This window comes from Puma concolor, chromosome E2 (genome assembly GCF_028749965.1).
Source record: "Puma concolor isolate L17-30 chromosome E2, mPumCon1.1.hap2, whole genome shotgun sequence".
Taxonomy (NCBI): domain Eukaryota; kingdom Metazoa; phylum Chordata; class Mammalia; order Carnivora; family Felidae; genus Puma; species Puma concolor.
This window is the reverse complement of record NC_141681.1, coordinates 6,663,988-6,690,269: the sequence shown is the minus strand read 5'-3', so window position 1 is coordinate 6,690,269 and position 26,282 is coordinate 6,663,988. Positions and strand designations below refer to the sequence as shown.

At 43.1% G+C, this 26,282-nt stretch overlaps 1 long non-coding RNA gene across 1 annotated transcript; it reads right to left on the bottom strand.

Annotated features, from left to right (window-relative positions):
* Positions 1 to 285: 285 nt before the first annotated feature.
* LOC147573335 (uncharacterized) lies at positions 286 to 24,598 on the bottom strand. The gene is made up of 3 exons (XR_015244635.1): positions 24,064 to 24,598; positions 15,815 to 15,964; positions 286 to 914 (listed from the first exon to the last, which is right to left on the bottom strand). It is a non-coding gene; the product is annotated as an uncharacterized LOC147573335 (long non-coding RNA).
* Between the last annotated feature and the right edge of the window lie 1,684 nt (positions 24,599 to 26,282).

The following is a 26,282-nucleotide window of genomic DNA, read 5'->3' as shown; positions in this document are numbered from 1 at the left end:
TCTTCTACCCCAACACTTCCTCTTGGAGCTGGGCATCCATATTGTGTGTGAAGTCCAGGATGTGTGAGAGGCAGAGGATGGCAAAGGGGCTGGTGAAGATAAGAGAATCTGTATGCGTGGGCTTCTCCCCAAACATCTGCCCACGTACACCTGCCCAGCTTGACATGCTGATGTCACCATGTCGAGCCCACCACCACTTCGCCTGTAGTGGAAATCTGTGTAGTAAGCTGCTGGGGCTGTCTTTCTTTTCCTTCCTTCCTTCCTTCCTTCCTTCCTTCCTTCCTTCCTTCCTTCCTTCTCTATTTCTCTCTCTCTCTCTCTTCCTTTCTATTTCTTTCTCCCCCAGGGGGTATTTTCAGTTGATTAAATACATATTAGTCAAGGGCTCACTATGTGCCTAGCTTTGTGTCAGACACACAGCATTGCAATGTAACTTTTCCTTTAGAGTTTCTTTTTTATGAAATCCTCTCCATTCCCACAGTCCTTAGCATCCGGGGAATGGATCTTGAGGTACTAGGAAGCCGAACCAGACACATTCCCAGTGAGAGGTGGCATGGCCATTCTCACCTCTCAATGGAAAAGTCGTGCTTGGGTATTCCCTATAGGATTTGCAGCTGGCACAAAGCCTCTAAATTGAGATGCCTTCTTGAAGAGTATACTGTAAGGTACCCTTGCATGATGTTGCTTCATCTTCTAGGTGCTGATTTCTCTTGGCCAAACAACTTCACAGATGAATGGGAAAGAATATGGGCTAGGACTGTTGCAGTACCCAACCCAGTTTCAGTTTCTCATCCTACCAGTCTCTTATCTGCCCCCATCCTGAGAAGTGGTCCCCACAGTGAAGTATCATATGATCCTTTCCCCAGGCACAGGTTCCTGAGAAGCTCAAGGATGGTTCCAAGAAGCTCGAGCTCCTACAGAGAAAGGAGAAAGATGAAACAAGGCTTCTTGCTGAGGCTACAAAACTTAGATCACACAGGCTTAGACACTCTGGTGGGTGGAGGTTCTTTCACCCTCACCAGGGCCTCTGCTTAACTACTCAGAATTAGCAAAACTGTCTGCAGTAAGCAAATAAATTAAAATGGTGATGCATGCCACAGGAATGCTTAAATGGCAGTGAAAGAAAAAAAGAAAGAAAGGGAAAAAAAAGAAAGAAAAACTTAAATAATATGAAGAAATCCTAAGTAGTCATTTGCTATGAATATGCTGTAACTTGGAAATACATTGGGAGCAGGGAGTAGAGTGGTTCAGGGAGACACGAAAATCCACAACAGGTTAAGTTAGAACTTTACATTTCTTGTGGATTTGCAGCAAATGTTTGAAAACAGTTTTTTATACTAGAGTCTTTGGAGATTCTCTTGACCTCCTAACGTTACAGATGGTACACAGCTTAAAATGAATCATGGCAGTAACATAATAAATACAGTTGATCCTCGTTATTTGCAGATTCTCTATTTCTGAATCTGCCTACTTGCTAAAATTTATTTGTAATCTCCAAATCAATACTTGTGGCACGTTTGTGGTTATTTGCATACATGGGCAAAGCAGTAGAAAATTTTGTCTGATATACACGTTTCCAGCTGAGGTGGGATGGAGGGAGTGTCTGTATTGTTTCAGCTCTCATCCTGCAAACAACTGTCCTTCTTGCCATGTTTTAGTGCATTTTTGTGCTTTTTTGGGAGGTGATCTTGCTATTTAAAATGGCCCACAAGTGCTAAATTACTGTCTAGTGTTCATAAGTGCGAGAAGGCTGTGATGTGCCATATGCAGAAAATATGTGTGCTAGATAAGTTTCCTTCAAGCATGGGTTATAGTGCCTTTAGTCATGCATTTGATGTGAATGAATCAGTAATGTATGATAAATAATGTGTCTTTAAATAGAGATGCACATAAAATAAGGTTCTGGTTTGATTGGTTGGTGAAAATATCATGGCCAGGGCTTAGAGGATCCTAATTTCGTATTTCCCCAGGAGCATGGCTCAGTATTTGCTAGTTCGATATTTATTGTGATGCTATTGAGCATAAGTACCGTGGATAATGAGAATCAACTGTACTCCTAAAAAAAAAAGTTACAGAAATGCATTTCATATTTTTGCTACAAATTTGTGTTTCCTGCAGTTCCATAGCATGTTAGCAGACCACAAACACATAGTTTCTGCTGACAAGATGTGGCTGGAATTGCCATTAGGAGGGTTGGTGCCGTTCCATATCCCAACCGTCAGACATAGCCAGCCAGCTCAGGGCAGAGGAGAGTGTGTGTGTGACACGTGGGGTTGCTCATTTTTCACTCGCTGAGATGTCCGTGAGATCTGGGAGCCTGGGAAAAAAGTAAGGCTTTCCCAAAGGAGCCTACAGCTATACAGTTAGACTTAAAAATTTTTTTTTTCATTAAATGTTAACTTTGTTCTTAAGTTTGTAGTTTACTTCAAGGTAATATCTTGGAGGAAGAAGGAATAACACTGCCTTACAGATGACCTGTATCACTTTGTAAGGAGGAGCCACACCAGGCATAATCTACTGCATGCCAAGTCCTCCACCAGTCAGAGCATTTCCAGATGATAAGTATGAAATCTCAGAAATATGGACTCCTTTTATGCTCCACAAACCATGGAAAGGATCTAAATGAGAACAGAGCTGGAGTAGAGACCAGAGACTTTTTCTGAAGATGGCACATACTCTCATCTTGTGGGGCAACTGTCATTGATTGGTAGTCATTACAGGGGAAAATGTGTTCTGAAGGAATCTGGGGCCAAATCCAGGCTCAGTGGTACATCGTGGTGACATGATTAATTAGCCATGTTCACTGTGGGTGAGGAGGGCAGTAGCACACGTGTTATAATTTGCCTTCTGTAAGTTAAAGCAGTAGAGCGTCAGCAGAAGAACCTCTCTCGTTAGATCAGAATAGGACTGGGTCTGGACTGGTGGTCTCTCTCAATGCCGCGCTTAGCATGTTGCCTCACATAGAGTAGACGCTAAGTAAGCAGTTGCTAAGTGCAGGTAAGTGCTTACATACCCTTGAGTGTGGAGGGGCATGGAGAGAAGGATGGGGAATTTTTCAAGCCTATGAAGTAGAGCAGGTACAGTCGTTTGAGGTCACTAAGTCTTCCAGTTTGGCTTGAAATCCTGCCCCAAGGGTCATAGCCTCCCCTACCTTCACCTCAGGCCATTTAAAAATGTGAAGTGTTGCAGTGTCATCAGCACCACCCTTGAAGAACAGCCTGAGCTGCTGGAGGCCATAGAGACTCAGCAGGACTCGAGCTTGGGAATGGATTTTTTGATTTTCTTTTGAGTGCTTTAAACTATAGCTACCCCTGTAGAAAGAGTCACTACATAAGTCTTCTCTGATTGATTTGTGTCCCTTTCAGGATCTTGTTTGTTAATGTAACTGGCTTGCCTCGTAGGGGGTACATTAAGGCTGAACAGAGCCAGCTCATCTGTCCCTCCTTGGGTACCCTGTAGAGCAGAGGGTCATACCCACAGTTTGTCTTCATGATCTGCTCACGAGCCACACAGAAGGAACACATGTCTGAACAGCATGGGGACAGGCTCTCGAGGGGTGTCTGTGGAACACAGCAGAACCCAGGGGCTAGTAGTGGAAGGAAGGCCCTTTTCTCTCTGCCCTTCAAATGGAATCTAAGCAATGGTTTTCGGTATGATGCACAAGGTGATCTACAGAATTTTGTTTTAGATTACTTTTTGAAAATTTCATCTTTTTTATGTTGTGTATATATTTTATAATATGCATGTTATATTACTCTAGAGTTAATATAACTCTTTTATGTTAACTATATATACAACTGTATTCACAGTTATATATATCTGTATTCACAGTCATATATATCTGTATCTCTATATATGTCTATATCTATCTATATCTATATGTATATCTATATGAAGGACCACTTCTTACTCCTCCCACTAAGTATAGCACAAATCTTTGGACGTTATCCATAAAGGAAACATAAGTATATTCTGGAAAGTGGAGAGGAGAAAGACCAGTTTTGAGACCCAAGACACAGCAATAAGTTCCTTGAGGTTTCATTTTGCCTCATATATCCTGGACTAGATTCTAGAGAAGGTAGTAAACCTGGAAATGCTAATGGGTTCAGACAAAGAAACAAGTCTCTGAGAAAAGTCCTCTCTCTCCAAAGACCAGGAAAGGGGCAGTGTAGTAAGACAGACCATCCAAACACCATGAGAAAAACCTATGACACTTACCCCCAGCCCCATCAGCAAAGGCCAAGCAGAGAGTTGAGATGTCCACTTTCACCAAAGGGAATGAATAATAATGAGATGAGGTACCCCTCACTCACCAGCCGTGATGTGGTGTCAGTGGAGGCCTAATGGGGAGCCTGGAGTCCCACCCTTCAGCTGTAACGAGGCATCCCTGCCCACCAGATGGAGGCTCAATGGGGAACTGGACTTTCATCATCACCTGGCAGTACTGAGGTGGCACGAGTCAGAGGAGGGCTGCTAAAAAGCAAGACGTAAAGAAGAACCAGAGTCTCTTGATATAATAGAAAAATGTTCAAGATACAAGTGAAAATCACCCATCCTACCTGGAAGCAGGAAAATCTCCATGTGAATGAGAAAAGACAATTGACAGATGTCTACGTCTGGATGACACAGATGTTGGAATCATCTGACAAGGATTTTAAAGCAGCTAACATCACAATGCCTCAGTGAACAATTATGAACATCCTTGGAACAAATGAAAAAAAAAAAAAAAGGAAAGTTCAGCAAAGAAAGAGAATGTTTCAGAAAGAAAAGAAGTTATAAGGGAGAATCAAATTAAAATTTCAGAACTAAAATGTATAATTGAATTTACAACAACCCGCCCCCCCCCCCCCCCCCAGTGGATAGGCTGGACAGCAGAATGGTGAGAACAGAGTAAAGAAATCAGTGAATGTGAAGATAGAACAATAAAAATTACTCAGTCTGAACCACAAAGTGAAAATAGACTTTAAAAAAATGAACAAAATCCTGGAGATTATAATAAAAGGTCATGTTAGTCACAGAAGGCCAGGAGAAAGGTGGAGCTGAAAAAGGATTTGTAAAAATAATGGCTGAAAATTTCCCAAATTTGGTAAAAGACCTAAACCTCAGATTCAAGGAGCTGAGCAAACCCCAAGTAGAATAATCCCAAGAAATCCACATGAAGACACATCATAGTCAAACTTCTGAAAACTGAAGACAAAGAAACATTCTTGATAATAGGCAGGAAGAAACCATACCATACCCAGAGGGGAAAGGCAATTTGGATGACAGTAGACTTCTTATCAGGAAGTAGGGAGGCCAGAAAGAAATGGCACAATATTTTTCAAATGCTGAAAGAAAAGGTATGTCAACCTAGAAATATATATCCAGTGAAAATATCCCTCAGGAATGAAGGAGCAATGAAGACATTCTAAGATGAAGGAAAACTAAGAGACCTTCTGTCACCAGCTGACCTACCTTATAAGAATGGTGAGATGGAATTTTCCTAAGCAGAGAAGAAATGATAAAAGAAGAAATTGTGCACAAAAATGCTCAGGTATTCTTTTTCAACATTACTTGGGCTATTTGGGGTCTTTTCCAGTTCCATACAAATTTTAGAATTGTTTGTTCTAGCTCTGTGAAGAATTCTGGTGTTATTTTGATAGGGATTGCATTGAATGTGTAGCTTTGTGTGGTATAGACATTTTAACAGTATTTTTTCTTCCAATACATGAGCATGCAGTGTTTTTCCATGCTGTTGTGTCTTCTTCCATTTGTTTCATAAGCTTGCTGTGGTTTTCAGCGTATGGATATTTTACCTCTTTGGTTAGGTTTATTCCTAGGTATCTTATGGGTTTTGGTGCAATTATAAATGGTATCAATTCCTTAATTTCTCTTTCTGTTGTTTCATTATTGGTGTATAGAAATGCAACCGATTTCTGTATGTTGATTTTATATCCTGTGACTTTGCTGAATTCATGTATCAGTTCTAGCAGTTTTTTGGTGGAGTCTTTCAGGTTTTCCATGTAGAGCATCATGTTGTCTGCAAAGAGTGAAAGTTTGACTTCTTCCTTGCCAATTTTTATGCCTTTTATTTCTTTTCGTTGTCTGATTGCTGAGACTGGGACTTCCGGGACTCTGTTGAACCACAGTGGTGAGAGTAGATATCCCTGTTGTGTTCCTGAATTTAGGGGGAAAGCTCTCAGTTTTTCCCCATTGAAGATGATAATAGCTGTGGGTCTTTCATATATGGCCTTTAAGATGTTGAGGTATGTTCCTTCTATCCCTACTTTCTTGAGTGTTTTTATTAAGAAAGGATGCTATATTTTGTCAAATGCTTTTTCTGCATCTATTGAGAAGAACATATGCTTCTTATCCTTTCTTTTATTAATGTGTTGTATCATGTTGAATGATTTGTGGGTATTGAACCACCCCTGCAGCCCAGGAATAAATCCCACTTGATCATGGTGAATAATTCTTTTAATGCATTATTGTATTCAATTTGCTAGTATCTTGTTGAGAATTTTTTGCATTCATGTTCATCAGGGAAATTGGTCTGTAATTCTCCTTTTTAGTGGAGTTTTTGTCTGGTTTGGGAATCAAGGTAATGCTGGCCTCATAGAATGACTTTCAAAGTTTTCCTTCCATTTCTACCAACAATAGCCAAGTTATAGAAAGAGCCCAAATGTCCATCGACTGATGAATGGATAAAGAAGATGTGGTGTGTACACACACACACACACACACACACACAGACACACACACACACACACACACACACACAATGAAATATTACTTAGCGATCAAAAAAGAATGAAATCTTGCCATTTGCAACAAGGTGGTTGGAATTAGAATGTATTATGCTAAGAGAAATAAGTCAGAGAAAGACAAATACGTGGTTTCACTCATGTGGAATTTAAGAAATAGAACAGATGAACATAGGGGAAAGAAGCAAAAATAAAATAAAATAAAAACAGAAGGAGACAAACTACAAGAGACTCTAAATACAGAGAGCAAAGTGAGGGTTGCTGGAGGGGAGATGGGTGAGGGGTGGGCTAAATGGGCAAGGGGCATTAAGGAAAGAACTTGTGATGAGCACTAGGTATTGTATGTAAGTGATGAATCACTAAATTCTACTCCTGAAATCAATACTACAGTATATGTTAACTAACTTGAATTTAAATAAAGAAAAAAGAAAAAAAAATGTTCAGGTAACCCAGGTGAAGGCAGGAAAAAGGAAACAAATGAAAAACAGAAGGAACAAATAGAAAACAAAAAATTAAATGGCAGAACTTAAGCCCTAACGTATCATTAAATGCATTGAATTTCATCGTCTAAATGCATTAATTAGAAAATCCAGAGATCGATAGTGGGTAAAAAAGAAAAAAAACATGATACAACTGCATGCCACCCATAAGAACCTACTTCAAATGCAACACTACAGACAGGAAAAGTAAAGGATGAAAATAAGAAAATGGTATGTCAGTAATCAAAACAAAGCAGAGCAGGAGTGGCTATCTTAACATCAGATCAAAGGGGCTTCAGAGCAAAGAAAATTACCAAGGACAGAGAGAGACCTTGCATAATGTAAAAGGGTTAGTCTACAAAGAAGATGTAGTCATCTTAAATATGTGTTAAATGCATTTAACAACAGCGCCACAAAACATGGAAAACAAAACTTGATAAAACTAAAAGGAGAAATAGACAAATCCACATTTGTAGTTGGAGATTTCAACATCTCTGTCTTTAACAATTGATAGAACAGTGAGAAAATCAGCAAAGGATACAGAAGAACCCAGTACCGTCAACTGACAGGGTCTAGTTAGCTTAGAACACTCTATCCACCAACAGCAGAATCCACATGCTTTTCAAGTACCCAGGGCACAATCACCAAGACAGACCATCCAGGGCCACAAAACAAACCTCAAGAAATTCAAAAGGTTTGAAATCACACAACAGGAATCCTCTGACCATGTGGAATCGAAATTGAAATCAGTAACAGAAAGATAATGGGAAAAACTCCAAACATGTGGAAACTAAACAGTGCAGTTCTAAATAGTCCATGGGTCAAAGAGGAAGTCTCAAGGGAAATACAATTATATTTTGAGCTGAATGAAAATAAGAAAATAAAGCACTATAAAAATTTCGTGTATAATTGTAGTGTAAAATATGAAGAAGAGGTTCAGAAAACCATCGTGACATCTAACTAGTGTTTGCTTCTCCAGACAAAAGGAAAACTGCTGGAAGAGGATGACAGAGAAAATGCCAGGGCACCAAATGCCAAGTCCTGTCTGTCTGTCCTGGGCACACACCATACTCTGCCCCCAGCTCTCTTTCCTGGGGTGTTTCCTGGTTGCAGCATGAAACAAAAGATACATTCGAGTTAGCATCATCCAAGGGAGTTTAATGAAATGGCTATTGATAAAGGTGAGGGTGGGGCTTAGGAAAACCACAAGGGATATTACAGGGCTCTGCCACTAAGGACAGTAGGGCTGTTACTAATCTGAGGCCTGAAGGGGCAAGTGCAAGCACAGTTAAAGAGCCTGGAGACAATGAGGGGTGTAGAGAGAACCACCTAGACAGAGCTGTGACCATCTGTCAAGTGACTCAGTACTCTCAAGGTGACCCGAAGGGGCAGGAAGCTGGAGAAGCAAACCATCTTCTCCTTTTCCTTCCTTTGATCTCCTGCCTAGGTACCCACTGACCAAACTCAACTGCAGGCCAGAGTCTCTCAAGAGGAGATCCATACAGATCCATACAGATCAGCCTCCCAGGGCTAAAAGCAAGGTCGAGAAAATTAGATCAAAGATTTTTTGAGGTTGGAGTAAACGGGAAACTATCTGGGTGGCAGTGGGACTCAGAGACTGGGTGACAGTGTGGCCAAAAGGAGCCACCCAACCCTCAGTTGATTCTGATGTGAGTGAGAAAGAAACCTTTGCTTTGTTAAGCCTCTGTGATCTGGGGATGTTTGTTAAAGCAGCCGATGTTAATTACCTTGACCAATGCGCCTAATAAAAGCCTGGGCCTCAAATTCTGTGTGGAGTCGCATATTAAATGCACAATCCAGCACTCAGCGTAATTAAAAAGCGATTCCAATAGTTACTTGTGTCTCTTGAAAAACACCGGTGGGGACACAATTCATAATTTTAGTAACTCCTCCTGAAATCTGTTTTGTCTCCAGGACAATCCTTCTTTGCCCACATGCTCTCATCTATCCACCCTCAGAAACTCCACCCAACTCCCGGTCTATGTAGGATTTGTCCTTCCCTCCAGCCCTTTATAATACCGGTCAATTACCTTCTGTCTCTGCCTTCCCCGTCACCCCTTTAGTCTCTCTTTTATCCCAGAAGATCCCTGAATCTGGTTGCCTAATATGGAGGGATGTGTAAAATTAAGGTAGGGAAATAGGAGAATCCAGGGATATGTTTAAAACACAGGCCGTGTGCTTGTGGCGGGCTGGCTACCCTGGGATTTGGTCTCTGAGACAGAGCTGACATGTGGCATGTTTATTAGGGAGCAAGCTTTGGATCAACTCCTGTGGAAGGGAGAGGGCAGAAGCAGGAATGGCAGAGGGAAGGCCTCGCTGTGACATAGGAGCTCTGGCGCCTATACGGCCATCTAGGGTTTTCCTGCTATTGCCAGAATGGCTCGGCCTTTATACCCTTGCCTCCATCTGACATTGATGTGTGACTTTAGGTGAGGTAATTCCTGAGAGGGCTGACAGCTGAAGGCTGCCTGCTGACAGCTCTCTCAGGAGCCAGGACAACGAATCTTGCCTTGCAGGTAGACCTGGGCATCTGGTCTTGTGTTTGTCACTGTGCAGAGGGTCTGTGCCCGTGTGAGAGGTGGGCTGCAGCTCTGCCGTTTCTGTGGTCATTACTCATGTACAGAGGTTGCTGTCATTCCCTTTAAGCTCTTTACGCCTTCCGTGCAATGCCCCGAGGCCCTTATTCCACGTTACATTTGCCGCTTCCTTGAAGAACTGTATCAAAATTCTTTTCTTCCAAGAGCCCTTGATGTCTGACTCTTCAGCTTCTCCCTGACCCGGTGCTTCTGGGGCTGGTGGATGGGAGCCACAGCCCCAGAAGGTTCTCCCTGGGCTCTCTGAGTTGCAGGGTTATAGAGAAGTGTGTAGCTGCCCTTTCTGTAATGCATTGATTTCTTATTATAATTACAGAACAGGGTAATTACTGTAGTCATTGCAAGGGCTTGTTTACGGCTCTGTCCATCCTGATTGTTAGTTTCAGACAGTACTCTGGGGCTGTGGATAACTTGCTGGCCTTCCAAGCTGATTCTTTTCCCTGATTGTATATAATTAGGGCCCGGCAGCAATAGCCTTTTAATTTCTCTTTTCCCATTGAGCCTGATTTTTCAATTCTTGTGATGCCCCACCAGCCTTGTGTAAACTTGGGAGTAAAGCCCTGATATGCAGAAGAAGGAAGGGAATACGTAGTATAGTGCCCTGGGGCATGCCTCTGCTGTGATTGGGAACCCAGCGCAGATGTGTACTGCCTGTATGAAGTTGGGCATGTTTCTTAGCCCCTCATCTGTACAATATGGATGGATAACACCTCCTGAATACAGTTGTGGTGAGGAGAGAATCTCATATTATGTGCTTAGCACCATGCCTGATACCTGAGCAGTGTCTGTTGTATGGTTGTCCTTGCTGCTAGTTCCACTTGTTCCTTTGAGAAAAGTGAAGCTCAGATTGCAGTCGGCGATTCTGATTGGCTGACAGTAGCTTCTGCACACCTGTTCCTTCACTAAGTGTCTTTGAGTATCTCCCCTCCGCCCCACCTCTAGTTGTGATATTGTAGTGAAACCCCGCAATCATTCTAATTCCAACACCAACTGCAATTTTCCAATAAGCTAAACCCTTGGTTCAGTTTGGTTGTTCTTCTTGCCGATGCCAACACTCATCAGCTCTGGACCTTCTGAGTCTTCCAAATAACTGGTCTCTGAGGGAAACAATGCGGACTCAGGCAAAAGGTGGTAAATTATACAAGGGAGTTGTTTTTAGAAAGTTGCCAATATTGAATGAATGGCTGTCTCCACCTCTTCAGCCTTATTTCTTATCACCAGGTTCCTTGAACTCTATGCTTCAACTATTGCATATCCCCAACTTTCCATGCTCAAAACCTAGGAGCATATGTGAAAGCTGTTTTCCACTGTCTGTAAATCTCTTTTAATTTCCTTGTCTTCACTTGGCTGATTTCTATATCCACCACACTGCTCAGGTCTTCCCTTGCTTAACACCCTTCTCCAAGATTGCCAAGTCTTCAGATTTCTATGGAAAACAGTAATATCTCATCATTATCCATTCAGTCTTGTTATTGTTGGTCCTGCTGCTTTTTAAAGCATCTCTTTTAAATGCCAGCATTACAACTTAGACAGGGGTTATCCAGGACTCATGGGTGTGAAGAGAAAAGAGAGTACTCTTTCTCTGTTGGCTAAAGGTTTGATTATAGACCTCTGTGCTCCATAGTTTTGTGTATCAGCTCTATATGTATAGAACATAAGTTCTGTCCATTCACCTATCCATCCATCTAATAATAATATGCTAATTGAGTGATACAAACCTGAACCAGAGCAAAAGTGAATCCCTGCCTTCAATGAACTCAGAGCCAAACATAAGAGATAAAGTATATGTACAAAAATTATAGAGTGAAGCAAATCAGTCGGTATCATATGATCAAGGTTTTATGGAAAAACAAAATAGCTTTTCTATTGGGAGTATTGGCAAAAGGAATCTTTAGTAGAGAATATGGTACTTTAGCTTGACCTGGAAGGAAGGGTAGGATTTCAGTGAAGATGAATTCTTCTAGGCAAAAGAAGAATTAGGGGTAATGGCACCAGAATAATATTGGGACATTTCATGCATCCACATGTAGCTTAAAGTATTCAGAAGTGAGGCTGGAGAGCTGGTTAACACAATGAAGGGGAAAGCTAGAGCAGAAGTGTAGACTGCTTTTGGTAGCAGATGGAACTATTGAAAGGTTCTGATGTCAGAGTGACATCAGCAGAGCTGTGCTTCCGGCAGATTTAGTTGGCAATGTTATGCAAAATTTATTTTAGGGAGATGCCAGAAGTAGCCTAGACATTCTAGGGCAGAGAGTGAGATGTCTGGCTGGATCAACCTGTTGGCAGTTGGCTGTGTCAGAGAGATGCGTCTGAGGGTGTCCAAGAAGCCACACGCATATGACTTAGATGTTGGGACTTAAGGAGGTTTTGAATGCGAGTAAACAGGGAGGTGGTAAGATTCTGACAGAGCAGCCGGTTTGGGAGAAAGACATTGAGCTTTACTTTAGAGAAAGGAATTAGAAGTGTCAGCAAGAGCGTTTAGACGGAGGATTCCAGCTGCAGTGGAAACTGGGCTGGAGCACAGGGGCATTCGTCAGAGCTGGTGCCAGAGTTCAGACTAATTGCTTTAACAGTCTGTAGCGAAGAACAGGAGAAAGATGGAAAGCTGATGGTTCTGTTCTTTGGTGTGCAGACTTCTTTATCTTTAGAGGGTCCCACTAGCTAGCTAACAGCTTTCTTGGCCTGAAGACAAAGTAAAACAATTGCCTCAATAGAGTGATTGAGGCATCTAGAAACATCCGGTGTGGAATAGCTTCCCTCCATCATGAGGCTAGAACATGGATTCAAGGTGTTTGCTGTGCTAATCACAGAGCACTTCTTCTGATCAACCACTTGGTGTGCGGCAGCCTTCTTCCTCTCCTCCTGCCCCCAGGAAAGATGATGAAGAACCAGAGTGTTATTTCAAAGCACATCTCTTATAGGAGCCCCACAGGGAAACAGACTTGCCAGAGCTGTGTGACAACCCCAAGGTAGGGACGTCAGATGAAAGCCAGACTAAGTCTTGAGGCATATAGGAGTCATAGATCACTCCATTTTCTCTGGAGACCGGATGAGACCATTGTCCCCGAGTCCTTGGAAGTTTACGGTTTTGTATTAAATCGAAGTGTTTCCTTTTGATGAAGTATTTTATGATGGGTATTGTAAATTACTCTAAGGAAACTTTTAGTCAGCAAGAATTTATGACAATGATAAATTTGGGCTATGTCTTTTTAAGTGTCTATATGAATGAACACTTTCAAAATTTCCCCAGGTTCTAGTCAAAGATAGAGCCTATTGGTGATTATTTTTGTACTTTCCACGTCTCAAGTGACTTCTTTTATTAAGATTCCCAAGAATAAGACTTATGATTTATCCTGATGACATATTAACAGCCAGTCATACCAAATACATTTTTCTTTCTTATGTACCAGAAAGTATATTCTTGCTGTCAGCCTTTGGGGTACAATGAATTTCAAAAAGTTCTCTGGTGTTTTTCCTCAACATTGAACATTTCTTAGCTTTGCAAGTTATCAAAATAGTTTGAGGGTCTGGAGAGAGAAAGAAACAGAAATGAAGATAGATGGTGTCTTATCAATAAGACATAGGAAAAGATGAAAGTCATCCTGTGGCTTTCATTTATGAAATGATTGAATTGGGTCAATATTATGGTGAATCCTATTACAGGATAAGAAGGAACACCCCTCCAAATTGCACTCAGCCAAAATCGGTTGGTTCAGTGACCACACTTAAATATTACCAATATGAAAGAGAACTCATATTTTGCATTAAAAGTTGCTTTCAGGATGGTGTCATTTGGTAAAGAAACACATAAAATTATTTGAATTTCACAGGGTCCTTTATTGTTTACCTCTTATGCTCTGCTTCTTAGATGTGTTTACAGCAGAAAAAGCAATCAAATCACTGGCCACTTGAGATTTTCCCAAGAGTAGATGAGTCATTCATGACTCATTAGAGGAGGGAAGCATCTTTCATCTATTGCAAAAGGAAAAACAAAACAAAACAAAACAAAAAACCAAACCCTTTCTTCTTTCATATAGCATAATTTGTCTTCATCCTTTGTATGCAAGGCCTCACATTTGAATTCAGAGGTCTTAAGAGCAAGTTAAAAATATACAATATGTCCTTTGGGTATTTTGTAAGTACCATCTCTATACAACTAGCTAAGAATTTCCATGTCTCTGTCAGATATCACTTTGACCTTGAAATTTTAATTTGGGTTCTTATAAATAGAAGCCAAAAATACATGAGGGCAAAAAGATAAATACTGAAACAACAGGATTTATGTATTTAGTATCTCCTTGACACTTCTGTTCTAAAGTGAATGTCCCCCCTAAGAAGGGAGGAAAAAGGACATAATGTAGAAATGCAAAAATGTGCAGTGGAATTTGGATTTCCTCTCACATCTTTTGATGTGCTCATTACTAGACTGTTGATCTCTGTAGAAGAAAGTGCCTAGGATTTGTGCACCAAAAAGGAGTTCTGGGGCAAGTTCTTGCCATATAATTTCTGCTCTGTTGATATTTGATGAATAAATCAGCTTATCAAAATATATTTGAGTGGGTCAGAGTTTAAATTATATACTTTTTTTCTGAATATAATACACACGTGAATAAGTAGATAATGGAATATATGAGCTACTCTTCTTTCAGAATATCCAGGAGACTAGAGACACTTGGCTGCTTTTCCAAGGAAACTGGCAGATGCTGCTGGGTCTTTAGAATCACTGCAGTGGGCTAGAGGTTCTAGAACTCATTTGAATGAACTAGAACTGCTTTGAAAGCTATAGAGTTCATCTTTTTTAGGACATTGTGTTGAATAGGCATTGATTGTTCATTTATTTATCTGTCACTTTTTAGTTCTACTCATTCAACAGCTTTGGCACTGAGTTGGTGCTTCTTCAAGATTGTTCAGTGGGTGTCTGGGTGGCTCAGTTGGTTAAGGGTCTGACATAGGCTCAGGTCATGATCCTGTGGTTCGTGAATTCGGGCCCTGCGTCGGGCTCTGTGCTGACAGCTCAGAGCCTGGGACCTGCTTTGGATTCTGTGTCTTCCTTTCCCTCTGCACCTCCCTGCTTACACTCTGTCTCTGTCTCTGTCTCTCAAAAATAAATAAAACACTAAGAAAAAAAAAAAAAAAGGATTGCTCACTGAATAAGTTTGCTTATTTGCTGCCCAGCTGGTACCTTCCCACAAACCTCTTTCTTCCTTACTGCTATAACACACATGGCATCTCACCCATTTTAGACCAGTGGTGAGGTGAGCTGGTGTGTGTGTGTGTGTGTGTATGTGTGTGTGTGTGTGTGTGTGTGTGTGTGTGTAGTGGACTGGGTGTCAGTAACAGTGGGTGTGGGGCACTGATGTGATGTGGTGGGTTTCTTGTGAAAGCTTTAATGCAAACTCAAGGCCAGGGTGGCCTTGGGAAACAAAACAGATAACGTGGCCAAATCCAACTCCAGGCTTGGAGTCCAAAATCAGAGCATCAAACAAATATCACGTGGAGTCTAAATGACCCCTGACAATCCTTTGAACTGCTCATAAAGTTCTACATATGGCACCTTCTTCAAACACACGGGGCCAACTTGATGTTTCCCACAGGTGATCCCTACCCAGTGCTCCCCAGGGGCGCGTGTGCTCTCTTTCCCACTATGATAGGGGAAGATAGGATTCCATAGGCAGAGAGGGAAAGATTAGGGCCTGAGGTCCCTGGGTGGGGAAAAACACCTATTTTGGAACAATGCTGGGAGTGTCTGACCACAGCAAACACCCTCAGGCATCAGGTTCATCTTCAAGGACTCCACCTACTCCCTCTCAGGTTTCCCCTCAGGAATTTGACAGAAGACCACCCCTCATACAATGGAAACTAGCCAATCATGAATGGACACCCAGCACCTCGAGATAATCAAGCCAGTAAGGATAGAACCTGAGAAGGAACATGGGGGAAGGGGAGGGGAAGGCCAACCAGAACCTGGCACCCTTACCTGTAGTCCTCTGGCATTCACTTTCCAATATTCTCTGTAAAGGGACCTTTCTTACTCTTCTTCCTTTCTGATCTTATACTCTAATAAATTTTGCCTGCTGCTCATTTTGTATCCACCTCTTCATTCTTCAAAGCGGCAAGACAACAAATCCTGGGTATTGTAAAAAAAAAAAAAAAAAAAAAATTCTGCAACACCACCACACTTTGTCTCCTCCGTTCCCCCATTCTCTCTCTGTTCTCTCCTTCCTCCTTGGTCAGGTTCATATATTTCAGTTACATGAATTAACTCTAGGATGCTAGACTCTGGGAACTAGGCTGTCAAATCCAGAAATACTCAGAAAAGCATAAGAAACAGTTAATGAGCAGCGGGCCTCAAAACGGGGTTAGGAAGACGGATAGAGTGACCTGATGTGGAAGAACGTGGAGGGATGGCAGATCCAGGTGGTATTCTTTCTAACATGTCTGGTCACTGGCCCACTTCAGCTTAGGTCATGATCTCACAGTTCATGAGTTTGAGCCTCACCTCAGGCTGGGCTCACTGCCATCAGCACAGTAGAGACTGCTTCAGCTCTGTCCCCTTCCCTCTCTGCCCCTACCCTGCTCAGGCTCTCTCTCTCTCTCTCTCTCAAAATTAAATAAACATTAAAAAAAGGATTTAGCATAGCTTAAGATTCTTTTTACAATTCTCAATGACATACTCAAGTTAAGTCACCTCTTTGAAAACAAAAAAGCACTTTTAAGACATATTACCTGAGAATGCAAGTGATTTGCTATGTAGATATTTTGAAAATAATTTCCAGTACAACTTAACAACAATAATAATAGCAAAAAATGTTAGAAATGAGAAAAGGATAAATCTGTCATCTTAATATAACAATTCTTGTCATTATTACATATTCCCTCCTCCCTCCTTCCTCCCTTCCTCTCTCCCTTCTTCCCTCCTCTCTCTCTTCCTCCCTCCTTCCTTCCTTCCCTCCCTGCCTACCTCCCTCCCTTCTTCCCTCTCTTACTTTCTCCTCTATCTCTTCTTTCCTTCCCTTCCCTTCCCTTCCCTTCCCTTCCCTTCCCTTCCCTTCCCTTCCCCACCTTTCCCTCCTCCCCTCCCCTTCCTTCCTTCCTTCCTTCCTTCCTTCCTTCCTTCCTTCCTTCCTTCCTTCACATATTTATTTTGTGTCTACTCTTCCCAGATACTCTTTTAGGCCCTGGGGATTTGTTATCACAAAACAAAGATTTCTGCCCTCCTGGAGCTTATAGATATTAAACAAAAGACATAAAAATAAGTAAATTAAATAGTATGTTGGATTCTTTCAATTTTACTGGACAGAATAAAAGGTCAGCCAGGGTATGGGGTATGACAGTGCACAGGGGTGGGGATAAAGGGCAGGTAATGGTAGTAAGGCAACGGTTAGGGCAGGTAACCTGTGAGCCAAGCCTTCAAAGAGGAGAGGGAGGTCCTCACGCATATGGATGAAGGAAGAGCAAAAAGAACCACAACCACAAAAGCCTTGAGCTAGGAGCTTGCCCGGAAAGTTCGAGAAGTAACAAAGAGGCCTTTGTAGCTGGAACAGAATGAGTGAGGGAGGAGGATATAGGAAATGAGCTCAGAAAGATAAGATAGGCCCTATCTCATAGGACTTTGAGGGTGTCGCCCCTCTGCTCAAGTGGCGTGGAACTGAGAAGTTGCAGGAACTGACTTAGAGTTTTAAGGCGTCCCTCTGGCTGTTCTGTGGAAGATAAAGATGAAAGAAGGTCGATGGTGGCAGCAGAGACACCAATTGGGAAGCCACTATAGTGATGGAGGCAGGAGATGACAGCTGCTGTGCCAAGGTGGAGCTGTGGTCCATACCCACCTGTTCTGTATGGTCCTAAACATAATGCGCTGACTTCCTAATGAAGCCTGTGTGCATAGCATTGAAAAATAGCAACTTAGGTGTCAGTCCTCCCTTACCCCTCCTGTCACAGGCCATTCAGTTGATGATGGGAGTCAGAGTTTGGGTGGAAGCGTGTCTTGGGCAGTTTTGCTGATCCATTTCCTAGCGTTGGCTGAAAGAGAATATCTATACATTTATCAAATTTCTTCTGATGAACATGTTAATGAATCATTAGTGTCATTGTTTGCTGCTTCAAGGATTACATGCTTTGTCCACTTACCTTGGCGGAATCTGGTAAACTAAATGTGTTTGAGATTATGAGATTCTTTTCTGCCTAATTTATTTTATAAACTGCAAATGTAAATCATGCAGCTCTCACACGCAATTTCAGTCGAGAGGGTAACGGCGACTTCGCCGTAATTGAGACATTCTCACTTGGGGGGGGTGCCTGCAGAACCACTGAGTTGGAATGCCATTTCATTTTTTTTTAGAGATGTTTTTTGTTTTAAAAATAATTTCCAGGGTGTCATTTTTGTAATTCTAATTTCAATTTATGGCCTAAACATTGCAGTGAGCTTTGGGGGGTAGTACAGCTTGCTTTGGATCTCTGTCTGCTAATGTTTCTATTACTGCATCCATGGTAAAACAAGAACATTTAAAAAAAAAAAACTTATGACATAAGCACTTTCTGTGTCCTATCATGGGGCACTAAACCCTGCAGGGAAGCTTGTTGTTGTTTTAGGGAGTGATCTTGTGGTGATAGTGGTAGTTTCACAGCTTTTCCATGGCAAGCAGAACAAAATAGGGCTCTGTGAATCCTGACTAGGAAATGCTAGAACTGGAAGGAATCTTAAAGATGGCCCAGACACACCCTCATATTTCGTAGATGAAATCTGAGGCTCAGGCTAGTGAAGTAACCTGATGAAGAGCTGGTACTTATATTGTGTTTTCTGATCTTACTAAAGTATGGATTATATCACACCCTGTGATAGTCTCTATGTGGCCATGTAAGGTGAGTGACATCTAGGTAAATGTAATTCTTTTGGGATTTCATTATGAATTTATAATTTATTGCCGTGTATTTTATCTTTGCTGCGGTATTCCGTTGAAAGGCTAATTCTTTAGGTTTGATGGGACACATTCAGCTTGAAAAAGACAAAAGAGACCAGCTTTAAAGCAACTTTTCTCTCCCTGTAGTTAGGACACTAGACAAATGATGAGCAAAATCATTTTCTCAAAGAGAAGATGCTCAGCTTTGTCTTCCTGAAGCTGAAGTGAGATGCTGTGTCTTGCTGTGCACTGTCATCCTGTAGAGATTGACGATCCTCCCTGCTAGGGAGCCACAGACTTACAATTCACCAGGAGCAGAGAGCGTCACGCCCCTCTGCAATAGACAGTAATGACGGTAATGAAATAAGGCTGCAGCTTGGACCACAGAAAAACATCACTGTTGTCAACGGAGGTGTAAACAGCCTAATTCATGGTCATGCCAACAGATACCTAAGGGCAATCGTGCATAATGGAATGAACCCAAAGTTGCCCCCTCCCCCAGTGGGGTACAAATTCTGGTGCTGCTATGTTCTCTAGGGGGTGTTGGACAAGATGTTGGGCCTTTGTTACCTCATTTGTGAAATGTGAATGGTAGTGCGGGCCTTGTCGAGTGAAAAGGCACTTGGGTGCAGAGTCTGACAGAGGAGTTCTGTATGACGTCCCATGGGACCATGTGGGGCCTGCTCTGGAGAGTGCTTCCTTGGCCTGGCGCCTCTCAACCTCTGGTAGATAGTGCAGCAGTGAGGTCTGTGTGGGGCTGTGGACCCTGCTCAGGGCACTGGCACCTCTGCCGGAATGAAGGGGACCAGGTGTCTGCTCTCTCAATCATTGTGTTTTAGAAATACTGAGTTTTACCAGCCACTGATCTTGGTGTGGAGCTCTGCTGGCAACTAAAATCGGAATTCCTGATAAATTAATCCTGTGGTCCCTCAAGGTGAGGCTACCCCCATTGTCCATACCGCCCTGGTGATTAGCGTATCAGGCAGTGTTCAGAATGGCCCCTGACTTTTTCTTTTGTGAGTTTCTCCAGAAGTAAATGGACTTCTGCCTCTGATTTCTGAGTGGATCCCAATAGCAGGGATCTGGTTACCTGTATGCCTTTTCTTTGGGTGAAGGAGGCATTGCTATACCGTGTAGCATCCCTGTAGCCTAGGGGATGCTGTAACCAGCCACCCAGATTCCCTGGAGGATTGCTGGAGCTCTGCTGACACACAGCCCTTGACATCACCAGCTGTAGGAATTCTGTCCTCCGAAGAGCCTCACTTGGCCCACAGTGGCCCACATCCAATGACTGGCTGATGAAGCAAGTGTACTGGTCTCTCATACCATCGTGGGGCACCTGTCAAGAACCATCCTGGCTTCACAGCTCCCCATGGGATCAGCCAAGGCTTTTGTTGAGCATTTCAGCTCACTTGCCCCCTGAATCCAATCCAATCTTGCTTCCATCCTGTCCCTTGCATGGGTGGCAATTCTGTGAGCACTGCCTAAGAAGCCTACTGTATGCACATATCCTTTTCAAAGCCAGCTTCCCAGAGACCTTGATCTATGACAGTCATGATTTCTGTATAAATGGGGTATATACGTATGTGCATCAGGTTTTCATTGCTCTGTACCTTTAACATCTGCTCCTGAAAATGACCCCACTCTGATATTGCATTTTGCCTTGTATATTCTCTTCATTCCACAGATTCTCATTACTCTTATCCTTTTCAGAATTTACTGGCCACTGAATTTTTTTTTAATGTTTATTTATTTTTGAGAGAGAGAACATGACAGAGCGTGAACAGGTGGGGGGAGCAGAGAGACAGGGAGACACAGAATCTGAAGCAGACTCCATGTTCTGAGCTGTCAGCGCAGAGCCCGATGCGGGGCTCAAATGCATGAACTGTGAGATCATGACCTGAGCCAATGTCAGATGCCTAACCAACTGAGCTACCCAGGTGCCCTGTACCGGCCACTGAATTTTAAATTATATCACCTTTTGGGAATGATCTGTGTGTTCAGGTGCAGGAGTGAAGGGTGGGGGAGTAGGGCTGGTGCCCAGACTGGGCATTTCAACACTCTGTGGGACAGAACTTTGCACTTCAGATGGACAGCTTCAAAGAAGTAAATGTTTTCTTCCCTTTTCGTCTTTTAACCCCTTGGCAACAAATAGAGTAGGTTTCTAATGATTAACCATTTTCAAGGATTCAAAAGCCCAACCAAGTCAAAAGTGAATTTTATTTTTGTGTGTGTGTGTATGTGTGAATTTTGTTTTAAAAGAACAGTCTGAAGTTCCGTCAGCGTGTTGGCTGTGTTTTGCTTTGGACGGTGGAGTTGTAGGTCATCTGCTTCTGACTATGACTATTTCTGTCCCCCCAAATTTTTAGACAAAGAACATGTATTACTTTTGTAAATGAAAATAAAATATTTTAAAGAAAATCCCCTTACTATGTCCTGTGCATAGTAAGCTGCCCCTGGCAGCTATGGTAAGAAAGCCCTAGATGCTTCTGACCTCTCTGAAATGAACATCCTGACTGAACCTGATGGTAGGACTTGAGGGCTTTTTGGTCAAGGCAGAAGGAACCACTATAGAATGGGGTATGTGTCATGCTATAGCTTGTAATCTCAGAACACTGACTGTTTTCAGCACAGATTACAGAAAAGAAGATGTGAGCATCGAAGGCAGGCTCGGCTGGGAAATTTCATCTCTGTTTACAGATGTTCATTAACATAACAAAACATTAGTGAATGTTTAGCCTGTACCCTTGTCTGTTCTAAGCAGAGACTGAACGAAAATATGTCAGAAGTAAGCCAACTAGACTAGAAAGGCATTTTCATACAGAAAAAAGAAAGATGTGAAATATACGGTCACCAAAGAAGGCCACCATGTTTTATTTTGTAATTATGAAAATTTGTCTCTTTTGACAGGTGAAATGAATTTAGGCACTCAGGCATGGGGAGAAAGTTGAATTGTCTGAAAATTAAATCAAAGTAAAAATGAAAAATACAAATGGGTATTTCATATTTGCTAACATAGGAGTCATCTTTTAGATCTGACATTTTGAAGCAATCCCTGAGAAACTTGATAGCTCATACCTCTGAGTAAATTATGGTCCCGAGCAGTGTGGAAATAATTGAGAATGTTTGTTGTTTTTAAATAAATGTAATAAATCTGGAATGGCGTTAGTAGGCTATAGTATAGAGAGTACCGTTTTATACCCTGAGATGTGTAACGTGCTGAGATCTGCATCACAGGGAGCTCATTTGTGTAGACACAGTGGATGTGGCAGGACCTGGACCCTTACACATGTACATTTAGAGAGCCGTGTGGAGTTGACCAAAGAGGAGAGCTGTCCAACAAACATATCACATCTGGCTCCACCATGTCCTAGAGGTGTGGCCCAGGGCAAGCCCTTTCCTTCCAAAAAGGGGAATGCTGATGAAACCGGGCCTTCCAGGGACACAGGGAAGATCGATAAGCACTTCTTCCATCATTGCTGTTACCATGGGTGTGAAAACACCTTCAACCACAGTGCCTGGCTGTGAGAAGAGCCTTGGTGAATAGTAGTCAAAAATTAATCTGAACACTTTTCATAATCTGTGTGTGTGTTTACTGTGTGTGCTTTGTGTGCATGTGTGCAATTGTGTGTGTGTGTGTGTGTGTAGTTTGTGTATGTGTACCTTGTATACATGTGCTTTGTATGTGTATGTTTGCACTTTGCATGTATTCATTGTGTGTGTATGTATGTGAATGGATATAATTTATGTGTCTGTGTGTGCTGTGTGTGTGTACTCTCTTATGTGAATGTGCATGTGCGTGTGTGTGTGTACTTTGCTTTGGGCATCTTTGAGGAATTAGCCACCCAGGTGCCCCATCACTGAATCATTCTTTTTTTTTTTTTTTAATGTTTATTTAATTTTGAGACAGAGAGAGACAGAGAGGAGTGAGGGAGGGGCAGAGAGAGAGGGAGACACAGAATCTGAAGCAGGCTTCGGGCTCTGAGCTGTGAGCACAGAGCCCTATGTGGAGCTCAAACCCACGAACTGTGAGATCATGACCTGAGCTGAAGTCAGCCACTTAACTGACTGAGCCACCCAGGCACCCCAGCACTGAATCATTCTTATACCCCCACAAGCCTGCAGACCCACTGTGGAGAGCTCAAGAAATGGTGCTTTGGTTTTCAAATCTGCTACTGAACTGGCTGTCTCACTTTCTGTGTATCCTTAAGTACATGTGAGTACACTATATATATACTTGAGTATTCACATATAGTATTATTTTTTTAAGCGTGGGTACTTTTCAGTCACAGCCCAGTGAAGTTTTGGGTATCTTATGTCACTTAAGAATGAATGAGCCTACAAAATGGTGTCTTGTGGGCAAGTAATGAGGTTAGACGTCTTGAATTTTTGGTTAATTCCATGGTATAGGGTGATTTATTCAAGACAAAGAGACCCTTTGGCCAAATGTGAGTAAAGGGGATTCATGATAAGAAGGTAGGAGTATGAGACTAAAAGGAGAAAACTGGGTGTAAGTCCTGTCCATCCCTGCCTGTCTCTCTTCTTCCCCCTTTTCTCCCCTTCTCTCTGGGGGGAAATGTGGTCTCTTGGCTTTGCACATCTGCCCCAACCATCTGACCGTTCAGATTTTCACCTTGAGCTGGATCTTTCTGCTTTCTTGGTGCACATGGGTTCCCAAATGGCCACTCATCTTGCCCTCCCCTGACACCATTGTTCCTTGTTCTCATCCATTTTTGTCCTTCCCAGAAGTTCCACTCTCCACACCTACCTCGTGTATCTGTGTGTTTGCTGGTGTGTTATTCATCTTGCCCACTGGACCTGCTCTTCCTAAGAGTTAGTGCTAGATCTGTTTGGTTACTCAGCCTCAGGGCCTCCCGTGGTGCCTGGCATGCAGCAGTTGGTAAATAACTATCTGCTAAGTGAATGGATGGATCAACAGCAGCCTGAGACCTATACCCTACATCACCCCGTGATCGTCTCTCGTTCTTACCCCGTCAGCATTCCTGTCGCCTTTCCCCCCCTAAATCACCCTCCCACACACACACTGTACCCCATTTTCCTTTGGCTCCAGGCCCAGCTAATCAGCATATTCCATCCACAATAACCAATAGGGTTGGGCTTGGGACCCACACTGATCCAGTGAGGTTTAACTCTAGCTTTTCCTGGAACTGTTAGGAAAAGGGTGGCTAAGTTGTAAGTCTGTGTTTCCAGGCTTCTGACATCTATTTTGCTGCTTAAGGATGAAGTTGACACAGAGGAAAGCATATGTAAAAGGTAGAGAGAAACCAAGTCCTGATGAAATTGTTTGAGCCCATGGAACCAGTCTTACCTGAAGCGGTTGCCTCCAGACTTTTCTGTTGCATGAGCCAAAGCATTCCTCTGTCTTCTCCCCAGCTTTTTCTTTTTCGTAAGCCCAGCAGATTGGAACTCAGGCTGTTTTAAATCCCAATGGTTTTTGTCCTGAATTCACATGATGGCAAGGCAAGCATTCCCTAAGACAGGCAGCTGAGCCCAAAGATTCCTTGGGATGAGCTGGGGCCTGGCCCAAGTTTCTGAGAAACTTGTGGGACCTCTGCCAAGTGCCTGGTAGAGAGAACTGCTGGGACAGGTTTTTATTTTGTTCAAATAATGTTACTGAGAAAAATTTTTTAAAATGTTTGAGCTCAGCTCATGTGACTTTCAGCCGGAGCAGCCTAACTGCAAATGCCTTCCAGGGAGGAGTTTACTCAGGGCCAACTGCGCTGGTCATGATGTATGCCAGTGTTTTTGTGAGGCGTCCACCCTGGTCCTGGCAGCTGTGGTCAGAAGGCCAGCCTCGCGTGACCTGTCCCGTGCTCAATGGGAAAATGGAAGCGTTTCCTTCCAGGAGGTGTGAGAGGGGAGCACAAAGGGCAGAAGAAATGACAGGCTTTCCTCATACACCTGGCAGCATCAGCTGTGAGTCTGTGTTGAGGCTGAGCGGGAGGTGCAGGAAGGAGTGGTGACATCTATGGGCACATGTAAGGGACTTGGGTTGAGCTCTCAGGGGGATCCTGGAAGGGCCCTGTGGAGGTGTGGAGGCAGGAAAGGGGGAACCTGATGGCTGGGCCTCTCCAGCTTCCTGCAGGGTAAAACAGGTGGTACGTCTTCCCACAGCAGAGGACTCTGACATCTTTCCTTTGTCCTGCTTCTCTCTTGGTGTTTCCAAGTCTTCGGTGCATTCGACAGTTTCTTTGGTGTGACCCCTGACTTGGGCTCCATGCATGGGTAACCCAGCATCACTAACCCCTAACCGAGCCCCTGGTTTTCTCCTTCTGGATTTCACTTACAGAGAAGATAAGTGTCCCTGCAGCACATTGCTGAAAATAGGGCCTCCCTTGGGGTGGCACCAAGCCCAAGGGTCTGAGAGCTTGGAGAGTGGGCCCTGTCTGCTAAGGGTCCGATAGGGAGCACTGCTTGGGAGGTGCAAGGTGGGGAGAGGTCTCTCACAGGTCATTGGAGCTTTTGTGTGAAAGATAGAAAGGACTCCTGTGCCAGGGGAGACTGAGACACATTGGAAGAGTGCAGAGCTGGGAGAGACCGCAGCCAACCAGAGGCCCCACTGCCCTTCCAGAGGACAACAGAAGGAGGGAAATGTAAGCTTTGATGACTGGCATCGTGTTGGAAGCCAAGCCCTGCCCCTACCTGCTCACTGTACCACTGGGGCCCGTCCTCTAATGTCTCTTTAACTCAGTTTCCTTCTCTGTAGGTAAAATTGGGGCGAGAAGATGTGTCTGGCAGGCCTTTTGTAATTATTAGATGAGAAAAAGCATGTAAAATGTTATGTGGGGCCCCTGGCAGACAGGATGGGCTTCCCTGCTCTTTTTATTTCTTTCTCTGCTTTCTTTGCATTGGATGTTTGTACCTGGGCTCAGTGGTGCCCAGGAAGACCATCTTTTTTTTTTTTTTTTTTTTGTACTTGGTACCATGCCTAACTAATGGCGAGTGCTCAGTATGTATTTGAGCTCCTTTTTTTCCTGGGCTCAGTACATTTCTACTGAACATGTGTTTTCCACTGTGATCTCCGTTAGGCACAATTGATGCATCAGGGACGAGGCAGATGTTGTACTCGTACCCTCAGGATTTGTGCAGTTTAGTCAATGCCAGGAGCTGCCCCTTGCTCGTTTCTGTCTTGGGTCCTCCCCTCTTTCTCCTCCCAGCTTCACTATGACATAGGTGTTATTCTCCCTGCTTTACAGAAAAGCAGCTGTGACTCAGGGCAATGTGAGCACGTGGATGTCTGAGGGGAGAAGACAAAGGGGACCCTGGCATGAGAGAGGACTCCGAGACCCTTATCTGTGAGCAGAATCTGGCGCCTCTCGTGTAGGCTAGAGCAGCCTTGAACTTCTCAGACTGAGAGGAGAGGATAGTATGGATCACTGAGGTGACTGAGCTCTCTTTTCTGATTCTGGTGTGTGTGTGAGTGAGATGAAGGTAGAGACACACACACACACACACACACACACGAGAGAGAGAGAGAGAGAGAGAGAGAGAGAGAGAGAGAGAGAGAGAAATGGGCAGAGAGAGACA